Source organism: Budorcas taxicolor, chromosome X (assembly GCF_023091745.1).
Source record: "Budorcas taxicolor isolate Tak-1 chromosome X, Takin1.1, whole genome shotgun sequence".
Lineage (NCBI taxonomy): Eukaryota > Metazoa > Chordata > Mammalia > Artiodactyla > Bovidae > Budorcas > Budorcas taxicolor.
In genome coordinates this window covers 95,616,723-95,636,380 of record NC_068935.1, presented here as the reverse complement: position 1 = coordinate 95,636,380, position 19,658 = coordinate 95,616,723, and positions in this window count along the sequence as shown.

Here is a 19,658-nt window from a genome sequence, read left to right as displayed (position 1 = left end):
TAGACTTAGGACTTCTCCATCCATACAGCATAGAAAATAAAATCCCTAGGTTAATGGTGAAACAATTCTCCACATCCAGGATCACTGAAAGAGCTTCACAGTGTTATATAGAGAAGAAAAGAGAAAAGTGAGGAGGGAGACAGATGTGACCAGGAGGATAAAAGGGGGAGTCAAAAGGGGAGAGAGAAATCTAGCCAGTAATCAAATCCCTAAGTGCTCTCTATAGCCTGGAACATCCAGAGAGATTCACACAGTTACATAGAGAAGAAATGAGGGAAGAAGGAGATAGAGGTAACCTAGTAGAGAAAAGTGAGAGTCAAAAAGGGAGAGAAAAATCAAGCCAGTAATCAAATACATAAGTGATAATGGGGTTCTGGGAGCAGAAGACTTGGGTGTGTCATAAGCCCTCTTGGAGGGGATTGTCATCAACCCCACCAAAGAGCCAATACAGATTACATGGGAGTGGAGAAACAGACTCTTGGAGTGCACAAACAAAATTTTGTGCACACCAGGACCCAGGGGAAAGAAGCAGTGAGCCCACAAGAGAATAAATCAGACTTGCCTGTGAGTGTCCTGGAGTGTCTGGCAGAGGCATGGGTCAGAAGTGGCCTACTGCAGGGTCGTGGGCACTGAGGTCAGCATTGTATGCATGGGACCTTTCAAAGGAGCTCACCATTATTTTCATTACCTCCAACATAGTTTTGTCTCAGGTCGAGCAACAGGGAGAGGACACAGTCCCACCCATCAACAGAAAATTAGATTAAAGATTTACTGAGCATCTGTTCAGTTCAGTTCAGTTGCTCAGTCGTGTCCGACTTTTTGTGACCCCATGAATCACAGGACTCCAGGCCTCCCTGTCCATCACCAACTACTGGAGTTCACTCAGACACGCATCCATCAAGTCAGTGATGCCATCCAGTCAGCTCATCCTCTGTCGTCTCCTTCTCCTCCTGCCCCCAATCCCTCCCAGCATCAGAGTCTTTTCCAATGAGTCAACTCTTCGCATGAGGTGGCCAAAGTACTGGAGTTTCAGCTTCAGCATCATTCCTTCCAAAGAAATCCCAGGGTTGACCTCCTTCAGAACGGACTGGTTAGATCTCCTTGCAGTCCAAGGGACTCTCAAGAGTCTTCTCCAACACCACAGTTCAAAAGCACCAATTCTTCAGCGCTCAGCCCTTTGCACAGTCCAACTCTCACATCCACACATGACCACAGGAAAAACCACAGCCTTGACTAGACGGACCTTAGTCGGCAAAGTAATGTCTCTGTTTTTGAATATGCTATCTAGGTTGGTCATAGCTTTTCTTCCAAGAAGTAAGTGTCTTTTAATTTCATGGCTGCAATTACCATCTGCAGTGATTTTGGAGCCCCCCAAAAATAAACTCTGACACTTTCCACTGTTTCCCCACCTACTTGCCATGAAGTGATGGGACCAGATGCCATGATCTTCGTTTTCTGAATGTTGAGCTTTAAGCCAACTTTTTCACTCTCCTCTTTCACTCTCATCAAGAGGCTTTTTAATTCCTCTTCACTTTCTGCCATAAGGGTGGTGTCATCTGCATATCTGAGGTTATTGATATTTTTCCTGGCAATCTTGATTTCAGCCTGTGTTTCCTCCAGTCCAGCATTTCTCATGATGTACTCTGCATAGAAGTTAAATAAGCAGGGTGACAATATACAGCCTTGACGTACTCCTTTTCCTATTTGGAACCAATCTGTTGTTCCATGTCCACTTCTAATTGTTGCTTCCTGATCTGCATACAGATTTCTCAAGAGGCAGGTCAGGTGGTCTGGTATTCCCATCTCTCTCAGAATTTTCCACAGCTTATTGTGATCCACACAGTCAAAGGCTTTGGCATAGTCAATAAAGCAGAAATAGATGTGTTTCTGGAACTCTTTTGCTTTTTCCATGATCCAGCGGATGTTGGCAATTTGATCTCTGGTTCCTCTGCCTTTCCTAAAACCAGCTTGAACATCAGGGAGTTCACAGTTCTCGTATTGCTGAAGCCTGGCTTGGAGAATTTTGAGCATTACTTTACTAGCATGTGAGATGAGTGCAATTGTGCAGTAGTTTGAGCATTCTTTGGCTTTGTCTTTCTTTGAGGTTGGAATGAAAAAGGAAATTTTCCAGTCCTGTGGCCACTGCTGAGTTTTCCAAATTTGCTGGCATATTGAGTGCAGCACTTTCACAGCATCATCTTTTAGGTTTTGAAACAGTTCAACTGGAATTCCATCACCTCCACTAGCTTTGTTCATAGTGATGCTTTCTAAGGCCCATTTGACTTCACATTCCAGGATGTCTGGCTCTAGATGAATAATCACACTATGTTTAGGGTTTTCTATATACAGCATAATGTGAGAATTTTACTTCTTCTTTTCTGATCTGGATTTATTTTATATCTTTTACTTCTCTGATTGCTGTAACTAGGACTTCCAGAACTATGTTGAATGATAGTAGTGAAAGTGGACACCCTCATCTTCTTCCTGATCTTAAGGGGAATGTTTTCAGTTTCCACCATTGAGAATAATGTTTGCTGCTCAGTCATGTCCGACTCTTTTCAACCCCATGGATTGTAGTATATCAGGCTCCTCCATCCATGCGATTTTCCAGGCAAGAGTGCTGGTGTGGATTGCCATTTCCTTCTCCAGGGGATCTTCCCAACCCAGGAATCGAACCTGGGTCTCCCACTTTGCAGACAGATGCTTTACTGTCTGAGCCACCAGGGAAGCCCTATAATATATGGTTTTTACTATGTTGAGGTAGGTTCTTTCTATGCCCATTATTTTAAGAGTTTTACTAAAAAATGGGTCCTGAATTTTGTCAAAGGTTTTTTTTCTGCATCTATTGAGATTATTATATGGTTTTTGTCTTTCAATTTGTTAATATGGTGTATCATATTGATTGACTTGTGTATATTGAAGTATTCTTGCATCCCTCGAATAAACCCAACTTGATCATGGCGTATGAGCTTTCTGATGTGTTGCTGACTTCGGTTTGCTAAAATTTTGTTGAGGATTTTTGCGTTTATGTTCATCAATGATATTAGCTGGTAGTTTTCTTTCTTCTGTTGTCTTTGTCTGCTTTTGTAATCAGGGTGATGATAGCCTCGTAAAATGAGTTTGGACATGTTTCTTCCTCTGTAATTTTTTGAAAGGGTTTTAGAAGAATAAGCATTAGCTCTTCTCTGAATATTGGAAAGAGTTCTCCTGTGAAGCCATCTGGTCCTCGACTTTTGTTCTTTTGGAGATTTTTGATCACAGCTTCACCTTCAATGCTTGTAATTGAGTTGTTCATATATTTCTTCCTGGTTCAGTCTTGGAAAGTTGAACTTTTCTAAGAATCTATGCATTTCCTCCAGGTTATCCATTTTATTGCCATATAGATGTTCATAATAGTCTCTAATAATCTTTTGCATTTCTGCATTATCTGTTGTAACCTTCCCTTTTTCATTTCTAACTGTGTTGATTTGATTCTTCTTTCTTTTTTTCTTGATGAGTCTAGCTAAAGGTTTGTCAATTTTGTTTTCCTTTTCAAAGAACAAGCTTTTAGCTTTATTAATCTTTACTATTGTTTCTTTCATTTATTTTTCATTTATTTCTGCTGTTATGATTTCCTTCATTCTACTAATTTTTTTTTCTTTTTTCCACTTGTTTTAGCTGTAAAGTTTGGTTATTTATTTGATGTTTTTCTTGTTTCTTGAGGTAAGATTGTATTACTATAAACTTCACTCTTAGAACTGCTTTTGCTACATCCCATAGGTTTTGAGTTGCTGTGTTTTCATTGTCATTTGTTTCTAGATTTTTTTTTCTTACTTCCCTTTTGATTTCTTCAGTAACCTGTTTGTTATTTAGAAATGCGTTGCTCAATTTCCATGTTTTTGTGTTTTTCATTCCAATCCCAAAGAAAGGCAATGCCAAAGAATGCTCAAACTACTGCACGTTTGCACTCATCTCACATACTAGTAAAGTAATGCTCAAAATTCTCCAAGCCAGGCTTCAGGAATACGTGAACAGTGAACTTTCTGGTGTTCAAGCTGGTTTTAGAAAAGGCAGAGGAACCAGAGATCAAATTGCCAACATCCGCTGGATCATGGAAAAAGCAAGAGAGTTCCAGAAACACATCTATTTCTGCTTTATTGACTATGCCAAAGCCTTTGACTGTGTGGATCACAATAAGCTGTGGAAAATTCTGGGAGAGATGGGAATACCAGACCACCTGACCTGCCTCTTGAGAAATCTATATGCAGGTCAGGAAGAACCAGTTAAAACTGGACATGGAACAACAGATTGGTTTCAAATAGGAAAAGGAGTACGTCAAGGCTGTATATTCTCACCTTGTTTATTTAACGTATGTGCAGAGTACATCATGAGAAACACTAGACTGGAAGAAAGACAAGCTGGAATCAACATTGCCTGGAAAAATATCAATAACCTCAGATATGCAGATGACACCACCCTTATGGCAGAAAGTGAAGAGGAACTAAAAAGCCTCTTGATGAGAGTGAAAGAGAAGAGTGAAAAAGTTGGCTTAAAGCTCAACATTCAGAAAACGAAGATCATGGCATCCGGTCCCATCACTTCAAGGCAAATAGATGGGGAAACAGTGGAAACAGTGGCAGACTTTATTTTTTGAGGCTCCAAAATCACTGCAGATGGTTGATTGCAGCCATGAAATTAAAAGACGCTTACTCCTTGGGAGAAAAGTTATGACCAAACTAGATAGTATATTCAAAAGCAGAGACATTACTTTGCTGACTAAGGTCCGTCTAGTCAAGGCTGTGGTTTTTCCTGTGGTCATGTATGGATGTGAGAGTTGGACTGGGAAGAGGGCTGAGCACTGAAGAATTGGTGCTTTTGAACTGTGGTATTAGAGAAGACTCTTGAGAGTCCCTTGGACTTCAAGGAGATCCAACCAGTCCATTCTGAAGGAAATCAGCCCTGGGGTTTCTTTGGAAGGAATGATTCTAAAGCTGAAACTCCAGTACTTGGGCCACCTCATGCAAAGAGTTGACTCATTGGAAAAGACTCTGATGCTATGAGGGATTGGGGGCAGGAGGAGAAGGAGATGACAGAGGATGAGCTGGCTTGATGGCATCACTGACTCTATGGACCTGAGTCTGAGTGAACTCCAGTAGTTGGTGATGGGCAGGGAGGCCTGGTATGCTGCTATTCATGGGGTTGCACAGAGTCAGACACGACTGAGTGACTGAACTGAACTGAACAGTTTTTTCTTGTAACTGATATCTAGTCTCATAGGATTGTTGTCGGAAAAGATGCTTGATAAGATTCCAATTTTCTTTAATTCGCTGAGGTTTGATTTGTGATCCAAGATGTGGTCTGTCCTGGAGATTGTTCCATGTACACTTGAGGAGAAGGAGTATTCTTCTGCATTTGGATGGAATGTCCTGAAGATATCAATGAGATCCATCTCATCTAATGTATTATATAACACTAGCGTTTCCATATTAATTTTCTTTTTTGATGGTATGAGTGGAGTATTAAAAACTCCTCCTACAATTGTGTTATTGTCATTCTCTCCTTTTATGTCTGTTAGTGTTTATCTTATGTATTGATGTTTTCCTATGTTGGGTGCATCAGTTCAGTTCAGTTCAGTTCAGTCGCTCAGTCATATCCGACTCTTTGCCACCCCATGAACTGCAGCATGCCAGGCCTCCCTGTCCATCACCAACTCCTGGAGTTCACTCAAACTCACGTCCATTGAGTCGGTGATGCCATCCAGCCATCTCATCCTCTGTCGTCCCTTTCTCTTCCTGCCCCCAATCCCTCCCAGCGTCAGTCTTTTCCAATGAGTCAACTCTGCATGAGGTGGCCAAAGTACTGGAGTTTCAGCTTTAGAATCATTCCTTCCAAAGAACAGCCAGGACTGATCTCTAGAATGGACTGGTTGGATCTTCTTGCAGTCCAAGGGACTCTCAAGAGTCTTCTCCAACACCACAGTTCAAAAGCATCATTTCTTCAGTGCTCAGCTTTCTTCTCAGTCCAACTCTCACATCCATACATGACCACTGGAAAATCCATAGACTTGACTAGACGGACGTTTGTTGGCATAGTAATGTCTCTGTTTTTGAATATGTTATCTAGGTTTGCCATAACTTTCCTTCCAAGGAGTAAGTGTCTTTTAATTTCATGGCTGCAATCACTGTCTGTTGGGTGCATAGATATTTACTTGATCCCTTGATCGTTATGTTATGTCATTCCTTATCTCTTGTAATATTCTCTATTTTAATGTCTAGTTTGTCTTATATGAGGATTGTTACTCCAGCTTTCTTTTGCTTCCCATTTGCATGGAATATATTTTTCTATCCTCTCACTTTCAGTCTATATGTGTCTTGAGGTCTGAAGTGGGTTTCTTGTAGACAGCATATATATGAGTCTTGTTTTTGTATCCATTCAGCCATTGTGTGTCTTTTGGTTGGAGTATTTAATCCATTTACATTTAAAGTAATCATTGATATATATGTTCCTATTGCCATTTTCTTAATTGTTTGGGGTTAATTTTGTAGATCATTTTTCTTCTATTGTATTTCTTGATGACATACAACCCTTTAACATTTGTTGTAAAACTGGTTTGGTGGTACTGAATTATCTTAAATTTTACTTGTATGAAAAGCTTTTTATTTCTCCATCAATTTTGAATGAGATCCTTGCCAGGTAGTGTAATCTTGATTGTAGATTTTTCCCTTTCAGTACTTTAAATATATCCTGGCATTCCCTTCTTGCCTACAGAACTTCTGCTGAAAGATCAGCTAGCTATTAAGTCTGTGGGGGTTCCCTTTTATGTTTCTTGTTGCTTTTTCCTTGCTGCTTTTAATATTCTTTCTTTGTGTTTAATCTTTGTTAGTCTGATTAGTATGTGTATTGGAATGTTTCTCTTTGTGATTATCCTGCATGGGATGCTTTGTTTCTCTTGGTCTTGATTGACTATTTCCTTTTCCATGTTGGGAGAATTCTCAACTACAGTCTCTTCAAAAATTTTCTTATACCCTTTCTTTTTCTCTTCTTTTTTTCTGGGACCCCCTATAATTTGAATGTAGGTGCATTTGATATTGTCCCAGAGGTCTCTGAGACTGTCCTCAGTTCTTTTTGCTTTATTCTGCTCTTCAGAAGTTATTTCAACCATTTTATCTTCAGGCTCACTGATTCATTCTTCTTCTTCAGATATTCCGGTAATAATTCCTTCTAGAGTATTTTTATTTTCAGTAATTGTGGCATTTGTCTCTTTTCTAGGTCTTTGTTAATTGATTCTTGCATTTTCTCCATTTTATTTTCAAGATTTTAGATCATCTTTACTATCATTATTCTGAATTCTTTTTCAGGTAATTTTCCTATTTCCTCTTCATTTATTTGGACTTCTGTATTTATAGTTTGTCCCTTCATTTGTATAATATTTTTCTGCCTTTTCATTATTTTTTTTAAATTTATTGTGTTTGAGGTCTCTTTGCCCAAGGCTTTAATGTTGAATTCTTTTTTCCTTTTGGTTTATGGCCTCCTAAGGCTGGTCCAATGATTTGTGTAAGCTTCATTTAGGGTGAGATTTGTGCTGAGGTTTGTTTTTTTTTTTTTTTTTTTTTTCCTCCCTATGATGGGCAAGGCTGAGTGAGGTGGTAATCCTGTCTGCTGAAGATTGTGTTTGTATTTATTCTTCTTGTTGTTGTTTAGATGGCGTGTCCTGCACAGGGTGCTACTGGTGGTTGGGTGATACCAGGTCTTGTATTCAAGAGGTTTCCTTTGTGTTAGTTCTCACTATTTGATACTCTATACGGTTCATTCTTTAGTAGTCTAGGGGTCTTGCAGTCAGTGTTCCCACTCCAAAGACTTGGAACTTGATCTCTGGTCAGGAACAAAGATTCCACAAGTTGTTTGTTGTGGCATTAAGTGAAACTAAAACAAATACCCCCAAACGAGAAATCAAAGATGATCCCCAGACAAATGGCAGTTACAAAATCAGGTGAATAATAATTAAAATAATGGAATATACACATATAGACCCATTATACACACACACACACACACACACACACACACACACACACACACACATATATATATATATATATACATACATATTACTTGCTCAGTCATGTCTGACTCTTTGCGACCCCATGGACTATAGAGTTCATGGAATTCTCCAAGCCAGAATTCTGGAGTGGATAGCCTTTCCCTTCTCCAGGGAATCTTTGCAATCTAGGAATCGAACTAAGGTCTCCTGCATTGCAGGCAGATTCTTAACCAGCTGAGTCACAAGAGAAGATTACCTTGTGGCTCAGACGTTAAAGAATCTGCCTGCAATGCAGAAGATGCAAGTTCAAATCCTGGGTTGGGAGGATAGCCTGGAGGAGGGCATGGCAACCCCCTCCAGTTTTCCTGGAGAATCCCCATGGACAGAGGAGCCTGGTGGGCTACAGTCCATGGGGTCAGAAAGAGTCAGACATGACAGCAACTAAGCATACATATAAACCCATAAGCAAAGTCAAAACAGTCCAACAAAAATAAAGTACAGTAGATTGACCTGGTGAACAAAGGAAATCAAAAATTATATTTACCATTTAAAAACAAATCCAACGAAAACACAAACTGGTAAACAAAACTAGAACAATGTGCCAAGTGGGGAATAAAGCAATGAAAACAAAACTAACAAATCTTTTGAAAGGAAAGAAAAGAAAGAATAGATATGCAAAGTTAAATAGAGGTAGATGAAGATTTATACACATTAAAGATTAACTTCAAGGGGGGAAGAATAGTCAGAAAGGGGGAAAAGGAATAAATGTAGAAAAAATATAAAAGCTTTAAACGTTAAAATTATAAAAAAGAGAAAAGAAAAAAAAAAGAAGAAAAAAGGAAAACTCCACAGAACTGCAAAAGCCCAGTATAGAGGCAGAAGTTTATAACAACAATAAAAAATGTAACTGAGGAAAAAACAAAACCTCAAAAGCTTAATTAGATTTCATAGTGCCAATAAAATTGACAAGTACAAAGGTGGGGGTGGGGAATCCAAAAGAATCAACAGAACATGTCAAACATAAGAATAATAAATGTTTTTCTAGAATAACTGCTGTCAGAGTCCTTTCCCTCGCTGGGAGTCACAGTCCACCTCACCTCCCCGCTAGGATGTCCTCCAACACTATGCCAATCTCTGGATCAGCTGTTGGGTCAGCTCAGATTCTCACCTGGTCCTCCTTCTGTGTGTTATTGCCTCCAATGTCCACAGCTATGAGAACTAGTGAGTTTTCTTTTGTGGGAGCTCTCAATGTCCTTTTATATATTCCATAGAAACAGAGTCTGCCTAGCTGATCATGTTGATTTAATCTGCACCTTGTACAGCTGGTGGGAAGGTTTTGGGTCTTCTTCCTTAGCCACACTGCCACTGGGTTTCAACTGTGGTTTTATTTTCACCTCTTCATGTGGGTCCTCCACTGGTTTGCTCCTGAAACTTTCCTGGAAGACTTGGACTTGCCAATGTGAGGGCCAGGTGTGGAGGTGGTACAGCTCCTTGGGTTTCAGGGGTTCTGGAAGCACCAGGTACTCAGGGGAGTTGGCATCTAGGGCAGTGGGAAATATCATGCTGTCGAAGGGTATGGCAACCAGTATTGGCCAATACACTCCAGTATTCTTGCCTGGAGAAACCCCTGATAGAGAAGCCTGGCAGGGCACAGTCTACAGGGTCACAAAGAATCAGATACAACTGAAGTGACCCTGCATGCATAGACACAAGATGTTTTTTGCCTATGGTAGCGCTTCCCCAGTGAGAGTTGAGCGTGAAGATGGCACAGCTGCTTGGCTTGCAGGGACCCTGGCGGTGCCAAATGTGCAGGAACATGGACTGCCTCCACCATAGGAGTTATTACCCTATCTAAGTCTTTTTCTGAGCCTCTTGTAGCTGGCGATCCGAAAGCCTCTTTGACCAGTCTTTCTCCATAGCTCTCTGGTTGTTCAGGCACTTAGAGGGCTCCCTTGCCTGGGGTTCTTCTCTGTTGTTCGGCATGTCAGGCGCATAGAGGGGTCCCCCAGGCTGGGGTCCTCCTCTGTAGAAAGTGTGTCAGGCACTTAAAGGGACACCCTGAGTGGAGTCCTGCCTTGAGATTCAGTGTGTCAGACATTTGATTGACCAGCCTCTCTATTGTTCAGCTGCTGATGCTGGAGTGTGGGGAGAGAGAGGCTATAGTGATGACTCCATCCCATACACATGACTCAACAGTATCTCCTTGCTTCCATGGCTGCCCAGATTTCCTCCACAGGCATTTCCAACCACAGTCTCCTCCCTCAAATCATCTCAATCCAGTTTTCTGCCGTCAACAGAGTCCCTTACCTTGGAATTGTCCCACAATCCCTAAACTCCAGCTCCCAGCTGCACCTTCCAGGGGACCTGTGTCCCTGTCCAGAGTATATATGACAGTGGCAAGAACTGTCTGATCCTCATTCCATTTAGGCTGTCACAGATTGGCTGTTTCACTGTCAGCCTTAAATGTTTCTCCTCTGACTCAGACAATTGCCCTGCTGTAGGGATCAGACCCCTGCTTTAGTTTCCCCACCCACCAAGGGCAGGTCCAGTCTTACTAACACTCTTGTTTTTTCCCCTAGTTCCTTTGTCCTACCGAGTTTTCATGGTTCCATATATTCTTTTCCTCTGGTCAGGTATTCCTCTCCACTCTCAGCTGGTGTTCTGTATGCAATTCTGTGTCTGAAGGTGTATTCTTGATGATCTGTGGAGAGAGATGTACTCCAAGTCTATCTACTCCTCTGTCATCTTGTTCTGTCTCTCTAAATGTTTGATAGAATTCCCCTGTGAAGCCGTCTGGCCCTGGACTTTTGTTTCTGGAGATTTTTTAATCACTGTTTTGATTTCAGTATTTGTAATCGGGTTGTTCATAATTTCTGTTTCTTCCTGGTTCATTCTTGGGAGGCTGACCTTTTATATGAATCTGTCCACTTCCTTTAGGTTGTCTATTTTATTATCATGTAGTTGCTCATAATATTCTCTATGATCCTTTGTATTTCTGTGTTGTCTGTTGTAACCTCTCCTTTTTCTTTTGTAATTTTGTTGATTTTATTTTTCTCTCTTTTTTTCTTGATAGTCTGGCTCATGCTTTGTTAATTTTGTTTATCTTCTCAAAGAACCAGCTTTTAGTTTCATTAATCTTTCCTATTGTTTCCTTCATTTCTTTTTCACTTATTTCTGCTCTGATTTTTATGATTCCTTTCCTTCTGCTGACTTTGGAGGGGTTGTTCTTCTTTTTCCATCTGCTTTAGATGTAGAGTTATGTTGTCTATTCAATGTTTTTCTTGTTTCTTGAGGTATGATTGTATTGCTATAAACTTCCCTCTTAGAACTGCTTTTGCTGAATCCCATAGGTTTTGGGTTGTTGTGTTTTCATTTTCATTAGTTTCTGGGGATCTTTCAATTTCCTTTCTTACTTCATCAGTAGCCTCTTCATTATTTAGTAATGTACTATTCAATCTCCATGAGTTTGTGTTTTTTGCAGTTGTTTATTTTTGTTTGTTTGATTGTTTGTTTTTTTCCTGTTGCTCATATCTAGACTTATAGTGTTGTGGTCAGAGAAGATACTTGATACAATTTCAATTCTTTTAAATTTACTGAGGCTTGATTTGTGGCCCAAGATGTGGTCTATTTTGGAGAATGTTCCCTGTGCACTTGAGAAGAATGTGTTTTCCTCTGCATTTGGATGGAAAGTCCTGAAAATATCAATTAGGTCCATTTGGTCTAATGCTTCATTTAAAGTGTGTGTTTCCATATTGATTCTCTGTTTTGATGATATGTCTTTTGGTGTAAGTGGGCTGTTAAAGTTCCCTACTATTACTGTGTTGTTGCTGATTTTCCCTTTTATGCCTGTTAGTGTTTGCCTTATGTATTGAGGTGCTACTATATTGGGTGCATAAATATTTAGAATTGTTATGTCTTCTTCTTGGATTGATACCTTGATCATTATGTAGTGTCCTTCTTTGTCTCTTATAATATTCTTTATTTTAAAATCTATTTTGTCTGAATTAGGGATTGCCACTCCAACTTTCATTTTCTATTCACATGAAATATCTTTTCCCATCATTTTCCTTTCAGTCAGTATGTGTGACTAAGTCTAAAGTGGGTGTCCTGGAGGCAGTATATATATGGGTCTTGCTTTTGTATCCATTCAGTCAGTCTGTATCTTTTGGTTGGTGCATTTAATCAGTTTACATTTTAGGTAATTATTGATATGTATGTTCCTGATGGCATTTCCATGATTGTCTGGGTTTATTTTTGTAGGTCTTTCATTTTTCTTGTGTTTACTGGCTATTTAAGTTCCTTTAGTGTTAGTTGCAAGGCTGGTTTTGTGGTGTTGGATTATCTTCTGCTTGTCTGTAAGCTTTTGATTTCTCTATCAATTTTGAATGAGATTTTTGGCCAGTCTAGTAATCTTGGTTGTAGATTTTTTTCTCTTTCCGTACTTTAAATATATCCTGCAATTCTATTCTGGCCTGCAGAGTTTCTGCTGAAAGATCCACTCTTGATAGCATGGGTTTTCCCTTCTATGTTACTTGTTGCTTTGCCCTTGCTGTTTTTAGTATTCTTTTCTCTGTGCTTAATCTCTGTTAGCTTGACTAATATGTATCTTAATGTGTTTCTCCCTGGGTTTATCCTGTAAAGGACTCTCTGTGCTTCTTGGACTTGACTATTTCCTTTCCCATGTTAGGGAAACTTTCAACTATAATTTCTTCAAATATTGTCTCAATGCCTTTGTTGTTTCCTCTGGGACCCCTATAACTCAAATGTTGGTGTATTTAATTTTGTCCCAAAGGCCTGAAATTATGTTCTGTTCTTTTCATTACTTTCCCTTTATTCTGCTCTTCAGCAGTTATTCCCACCATTCTTTCCTCCAACTCACTTATCTTTTCCTCTCCATTAATTATTCTGCAATTGGTTCCTTCTAGAGTATTTTTAATTTCAGTAATTGTGTTATTCATCTCTATTTGGTTATTATTTATTTCTTCTATGTGCTTGGTGATTGTATTATGGTGTTAAATGTTTCTTGCACTTTCTCTGTCGGGGTCCTTTAATGGACTGGGACCTGGTGGTCTGGAGGCGACAATAAGAAAGTGAAAGAGAGAAAGAGGCTGATACTCCCTGGTTTACGGAGAAAACCAATAAAGTCCTTGACATAGGACTTGTGTCTCTCACGAAGGCACTGGGCACTCTCTTGAGGGGCACTCTCAGTGAGCCTTCTCTAGAGAGTCTTAGAAGCCTGGGCAAGACAGTGAGCAAGATGGGTCTCTGCACTCCAAGGAGTCAGCCGAGGAGAATGAGAGAAAGAAAGAAAGAAAGAAAGACACGGGGACCCAAGTTCTGATGGAGCAAAGATGCTTTAATGATTTTTCTGTGAGTATATATAGGCTGTAGTACAAGAAGTTTCTTTCATCAATGATAAAGATCGGAAAACCAAATGTACAGTAACTGTTACCAAGGGAACAATGGATGATGATGGCCACAAGGTCAGGAGACAATCCATATCTCAAGAAAGGGGATTGAAACTAAGCAGTTTTGTCATAAAGAGAATGCTTACTAAAGGAGATTCAAGCCTGTCTCACACAATGACCCCAGTTCCTGGGAGCAGCATGCTTTTCTGCTTTAAAAGAAACAAAGGCCTTTGAGAAACAGCACGTAGGAATCCTCCAGTTAAGCATTCCCTGATATTCTATTTTCAAGTCTTTGGAGCACCTTTACTTACTTATTTTCAATATAAATTTATTTATTTATTTGGAGGCTAATTACTTTACAATGTTGTATTGGTTTTGCCATACATCAACATGAATCTACCACGGTTGTATACATGTTCCCCATCCTGAACCTCCCGCCCACCTCCCTCCCTGTACCATCCCTCTAGATCATCCCAATGCACCTGCCCCAAGCATCCTGTATCAAGCATAGAACCTGGACTGGAGATTGGTTTCATTTATGATATTATACATGTTTCAATGCCATTCTCCCAATTCATCCCACCCTCTCCCTCTCCCTCTCCCACATAGTCCAAAAGACTGTTCGATACATATGTGTCTCTTTTGCTGTCTCGCATACAGGGTTATCGTTACCGTCTTTCTAAATTCCATATATATGAGTTAGTATACTGTATTCGTGTTTTTCGTTCTGGCTTACTTCACTCTATAATAGGCTACAGTTTCATCCACCTCATTAGAACTGATTCAAATGTATTCTTTTTAATGGCTGAGTAATACTCCATTGTGTATATGTAGAACAGCTTTCTTATCCATTCATCTGCTGATGGACATCTAGGTTGTTTCCATGTCCTGGCTATTATAAACAGTACTGCAATGAATATTGGGGTACACGTGTCTCTTTCAATTCTGGTTTTCTTGGTGTGTATGCCCAGCAGTGGGATTGCTGGGTAATAAGGCAGTTCTATTTCCAGTTTTTTAAGGAATCTTCACACTTTTCTCCATAGTGGATGTACTAGTTTGCATTCCCACCAACTGTGTAAGAGGGTTCCCATTTCTTCACACCCTTTCCAGCACTTATTGCTTGTAGACTTCTGAGTAGCAGCCATTCTGACTGGTGTGAAATGGTACGTCATTGTGGTGTTGATTTGCATGTCTCTGATAATGAGTGATATTGAGCATCTTTTCATGTGTTTGTTAGCCATCTGTATGTGTTCTTTGGAATAATGTCTGTTTAGTTCTTTGGCCCATTTTTTGATTGGGTCGTTTATTTTTCTGGAATTGAGCTGCAGGAGTTGCTTGTATATTTTTGAGATTAGTTGTTTGTCAGTTGCTTCATTTGCTATTATTTTCTCTCATTCTGAAGGCTGTCTTTTCACCTTGCTTAGAGTTTCCTTTGTTGTGCAGAAGCTTTTAATTTTAATTAGATCCCATTTGTTTATTTTTGCTTTAATTTCCAATATTCTGTGGGGTGGGTCATAGAGGATCCTGCTGTGATTTATGTCAGAGAGAGTTTTACCTATGTTCTCCTCTAGGAGTTTTATAGTTTCTGGTCTTACATTTAGATCTTTAATCCATTTTGAGTTGATTTTTGTGTATGATGTTGGAAAGTCTTCTAGTTTCATTCTTTTACAAGTGGTTGGCCAGTTTTCCCAGTACCACTTGTTAAAGAGATTGTCTTTAATCCATTGTATATTCTTGCCTCCTTTGTCAAAGATAAGGTGTCCATAAGTGTGTGGATTTATCTCTGGGCTTTCTATTTTGTTCCATTGATCTATATTTCTGTCTTTGGGCCAGTGCCATACTGTCTTGATGACTGTGGCTTTGTAATAGAGCCTGAAGTCAGGCAGGTTGATTCCTCCAGTTCCATTCTTCTTTCTCAAGATTGCTTTGGCTATTCGAGGTTTTTGTATCTCCATACACATTGTGAAATTATTTGTTCTAGCTCTGTGAACAATACCACTGGTAGCTTGATAGGGGTTGCATTGAATCTATAGATTGCTTTGGGTAGTATCCTCTTTTTCACTATATTGATTCTTCCGATCCATGAACATGGTATGTTTCTCCATCTATTAGTGTCCTCTTTGATTTCTTTCACCAGTGTTTTTATAGTTTTCTATATATAGGTCTTTAGTTTCTTTAGGTAGATTTATTCCTAAGTATTTAATTTGTTTCACTGCAATGCTGAATGGAATTATTTCCTTAATTTCTCTTTCTATTTTCTCATTATTAGTGTATAGGAATGCAACGGATCTATGTGTGTTGATTTTATATCCTGCAAATTTACTATATTAATTGATTAGCTATAATAATTTTCTGGTGGAGTCTTTAGGGTTTTCTATGTAGAGGATCATGTCATCTGCAAACAGTGAGAGTTTTACTTCTTTTCCAATTTGTATTCCTTTTATTTCTTTTTCTGCTCTGATAGCTGTGGCCAAAACTTCCAAAACTATGTTGAACAGTTGTGGTGAAAGTGGGCACCCTTGTCTTGTTCCTGACTTTAGGGGAAATGCTTTCAATTTTTCACCATTGAGGATAAGGTTTGCTGTGGGTTTGTCATATATAGCTTTTATTATGTTCAGGTATGTTCCTTCTATTTCTGCTTTCTGAAAAGTTTTTATCATAAATGGATGTTGAATCTTGTCAAATGCTTTTTCTGAATCTATTGAGATAATCATATGACTTTTATTTTTCAATTTGTTAATGTGGTGTATTACATTGATTGATTTGTGGATATTGAAAACCCTTGCATCCCTTGGATAAAGCCCACTTGGTCATGGTGTATAATCTTTTCAATGTGTTGTTGGATTCTGATTACTAGGATTTTGTTAAGGATTTTTGCATCTATGTTCATCAGTGTTATGGGCCTGTAGTTTTCTTTTTCTGTGGCATCTTTGTCAGGCTTTGGTATTAGGGTGATGGTGGCCTCATAGAATGAGTTTGGAAGTTTATCTTCCTCTGCAATTTTCTGGAAGAGTTTGAGTAGGATAGGTGTTAGCTCTTCTCTAAATTTTTGGTAGAATTCAGCTGTGAAGCCATCTGGACCTGGGCTTTTGTTTGCTGGAAGATTTCTGATTACAGTTTCAATTTCCATGCTTGTGATGGGTCTGTTAAGATTTTCTATTTCTTCCTGGTTCAGTTTTGGAAAGTTGTACTTTTCTAAGAATTTGTCCACTTCTTCCACATTGTCCATTTTATTGGTATATAATTGCTGACAGTAGTCTCTTATGATCCTTTGTATTTCTGTGTTGTCTGTTGTGATCTCTCCATTTTCATTTCTAATTTTATTGATTTCATTTTTCTCCCTTTGTTTCTTGGTGAGTCTGGCTAATGGTTTCTCAATTTTATTTATCCTTCAAAGAACCAGCTTTTGGCTTTGTCTTTTTTTTTTTTTTTTTTTTTTGCTATGATCTCTTTTGTTTCTTTTGCATTTATTTCTGCCTTAATTTTTAAGATTTCTTTCCTTCTACTTACTCTGGGGTTCTCCATTTCTTCCTTTTCTAGTTGCTTTAGGTGTAGAGTTAGGTTATTTAGTTGACTTTTTTCTTGTTTCTTGAGGTATGCCTGTATTGCTATGAACTTTCCTCTTAGCACTGCTTTTACCATGTCCCACAGGTTTTAGGTTGCTGTGTTTTCATTTTCATTCGTTTCTATGCATATTTTGATTTCTTTTTTGATATCTTCTGTGATTTGTTGGTTATTCAACAGCGTGTTTTTCAGCCTCCATGTGTTGGAATTTTTAATAGTTTTTCTCCTGTAATTGAGATCTAATCTTATGGCATTGTGGTCAGAAAAGATGCTTGGAATGATTTCATTTTTTTTTTTTGAATTTACCAAGGCTAGATTTATGGCCCAGGATATGATCTATCCTGGAGAAGGTTCTGTGTGCACTTGAGAAAAAAGTGAAATTCATTGTTTATGGGTGAAATGTCCTATAGATATCAATTAGGTCTAACTGGTCTATTGTATCCTTTAAAACTTGTGTTTCCTTGTTAATTTTCTGTTTGGTTGATCTATCCATAGGTGTGAGTGGGGTATTAAATTCTCCCACTATTATTGTGTTATTGTTAATTTCCCCTTTCATACTTGTTAGCATTTGTCTTACATATTGTGGTGCTCCTGTGTTCGGTGCATATATATTTATAACTGTTATATCTTCTTCTTGGATTGATCCTTTGATCATTATGTAGTGTCCTTCTTTGTCGCTTTTCACAGCCTTTGTTTCAAAGTCTATTTTATCTGATATGAGTATTGCTACTCCTGCTTTCTTTTGGTCTCTATTTGCATGTTTTATCTGATATGAGTATTGCTACTCCTGCTTTCTTTTGGTCTCTATTTGCATGGAATATCTTTTTTCAGCCCTTCATTTTCAGTCTGTATGTGTCCCCTGTTTTGAGGTGGTTCTCTTGTAGACAACATATATAAGGGTCTTGTTTTTGTATCCATTCAGCCAGTCTTTGTCTTTTGGTTGGGGTCATTCAACCCGTTTACATTTAAGGTAATTATTGACAAGTATGATCCCATTACCATTTATTTTATTGTTTGGGGTTTGAGTTTATACACCCTTTTTGTATTTTCTGTCTGCAGAAGATCGTTTAGCATTTGTTGGAGAGCTGTTTTGGTCGTGCTGAATTCTCTCAGCTTTGCTTGTCTGTAAAGCTTTTGATTTCTCCTTCATATTTGAATGAGATCCTTGCTGAGTACAGTAATCTGGGCTGTAGGTTATTTTCTTTCACCCCTTTAAGTATGTCCTGCCATTCCCTCCTGGCCTGAAGAGTTTTTATTGAAAGATCAGCTGTTATCCTTATGGGAATCCCCTTGTGTGTTATTTGTTGTTTTTCCCTTGCTGCTTTTAATATTTGTTCTTTGTGTTTGATCTTTGTTAATTTGATTAATATGTGTCTTGGGGTGTTTTGCCTTGGGTTTATCCTGTTTGGGATTCTCTGGATTTCTTGAACTTGGGTGATTATTTCCTTCCCCATTTTAGGGAAATTTCCAACTATTATCTCCTCAAGTATTTTCTCATGGTCTTTCTTTTTGTCTTCTTCTTCTGGGACTCCTATGATTCGAATGTTGGGGCGTTTAACATTGTCCTGGAGGTCTCTGAGATTGTCCTCATTTCTTTTAATTCGTTTCTCTTTTTTCCTCTCTGATTCATTTATTTCTACTATTCTATCTTCTACTTTACTAATCCTATATACTGCCTCCATTATTCTACTATTGGTTCCCTCCAGAGTGTTTTTTATCTCACATATTGAATTTTTCATTATATATTGACTCTTTTTTATTTCTCCTAGGTCCTTGTTAAACCTTTCTTGCATCTTCTCAATCTTTGTCTCCAGGCTATTTATCTGTGATTCCATTTTGACTTCAAGATTTTGCATCATTTTCACTATCATTATTCAAAATTCTTTATCAGGTAGATTCCCTATCTCTTCCTCTTTTGTTTGGTTTGGTGCACATTTCTCCTGTTCCTTTACCTGCTGAGTATTCCTCTGTCTCTTCATCTTGTTTATATTGCTGTGTTTGGGGTGGCCTTTCTGTATTCTGGCAGTTTGTGTAGTTCTCTTTTTTGTGGAGTTTCCTCACTGTGGGTGGGGTTCTCCGGATGTCTTGTCAAGGTTTCCTGGTTAGGGAAGCTTGCATTGGTGTTCTGGTGTGTGGAGCTGGATTTCTTCTCTCTGGAGTGCAATGACATGTCCAGTAATGAGTTATGAGATGTCAATGGGTTTGGAGTGACTTTGAGCAGCCTGCATATTGAAGCTTATGGCTGTGTTCCTGTGTCGCTGGAGAATTTCTGTGGTATGTCTTGCTCTGGAACTTGTTGGCCCTTGGGTGGTGCTTGGCTTCAGTATATGGAGGCGTTTGATGAGCTCCTATCAATTAATGTTCTCTGGAGTCAGGAGTTCTCTGGCGTTCTCAGGATTTGGACTTAAGCCTCCTGCTTCTGGTTTTAGTCTTATTTTTACAGTAGCCTCAAGACTTCTCCACCTATACAACACGACTGATAAAACATTTAGGTTAAAGATGAAAAGTTTCTCCACAGTGAGGGAAACCCATAGAGGTTCACACAGAGTTACATGGAGAAGAGAAGAGGGAGTAAGGAGCTAGAGGTGCCCTTAATGAGATGAGGTGGAATCAAAAGAGGAGAGAGCAAGCTAGCCAGTAGACACTTCCTTCTGTGCGCTCCACAG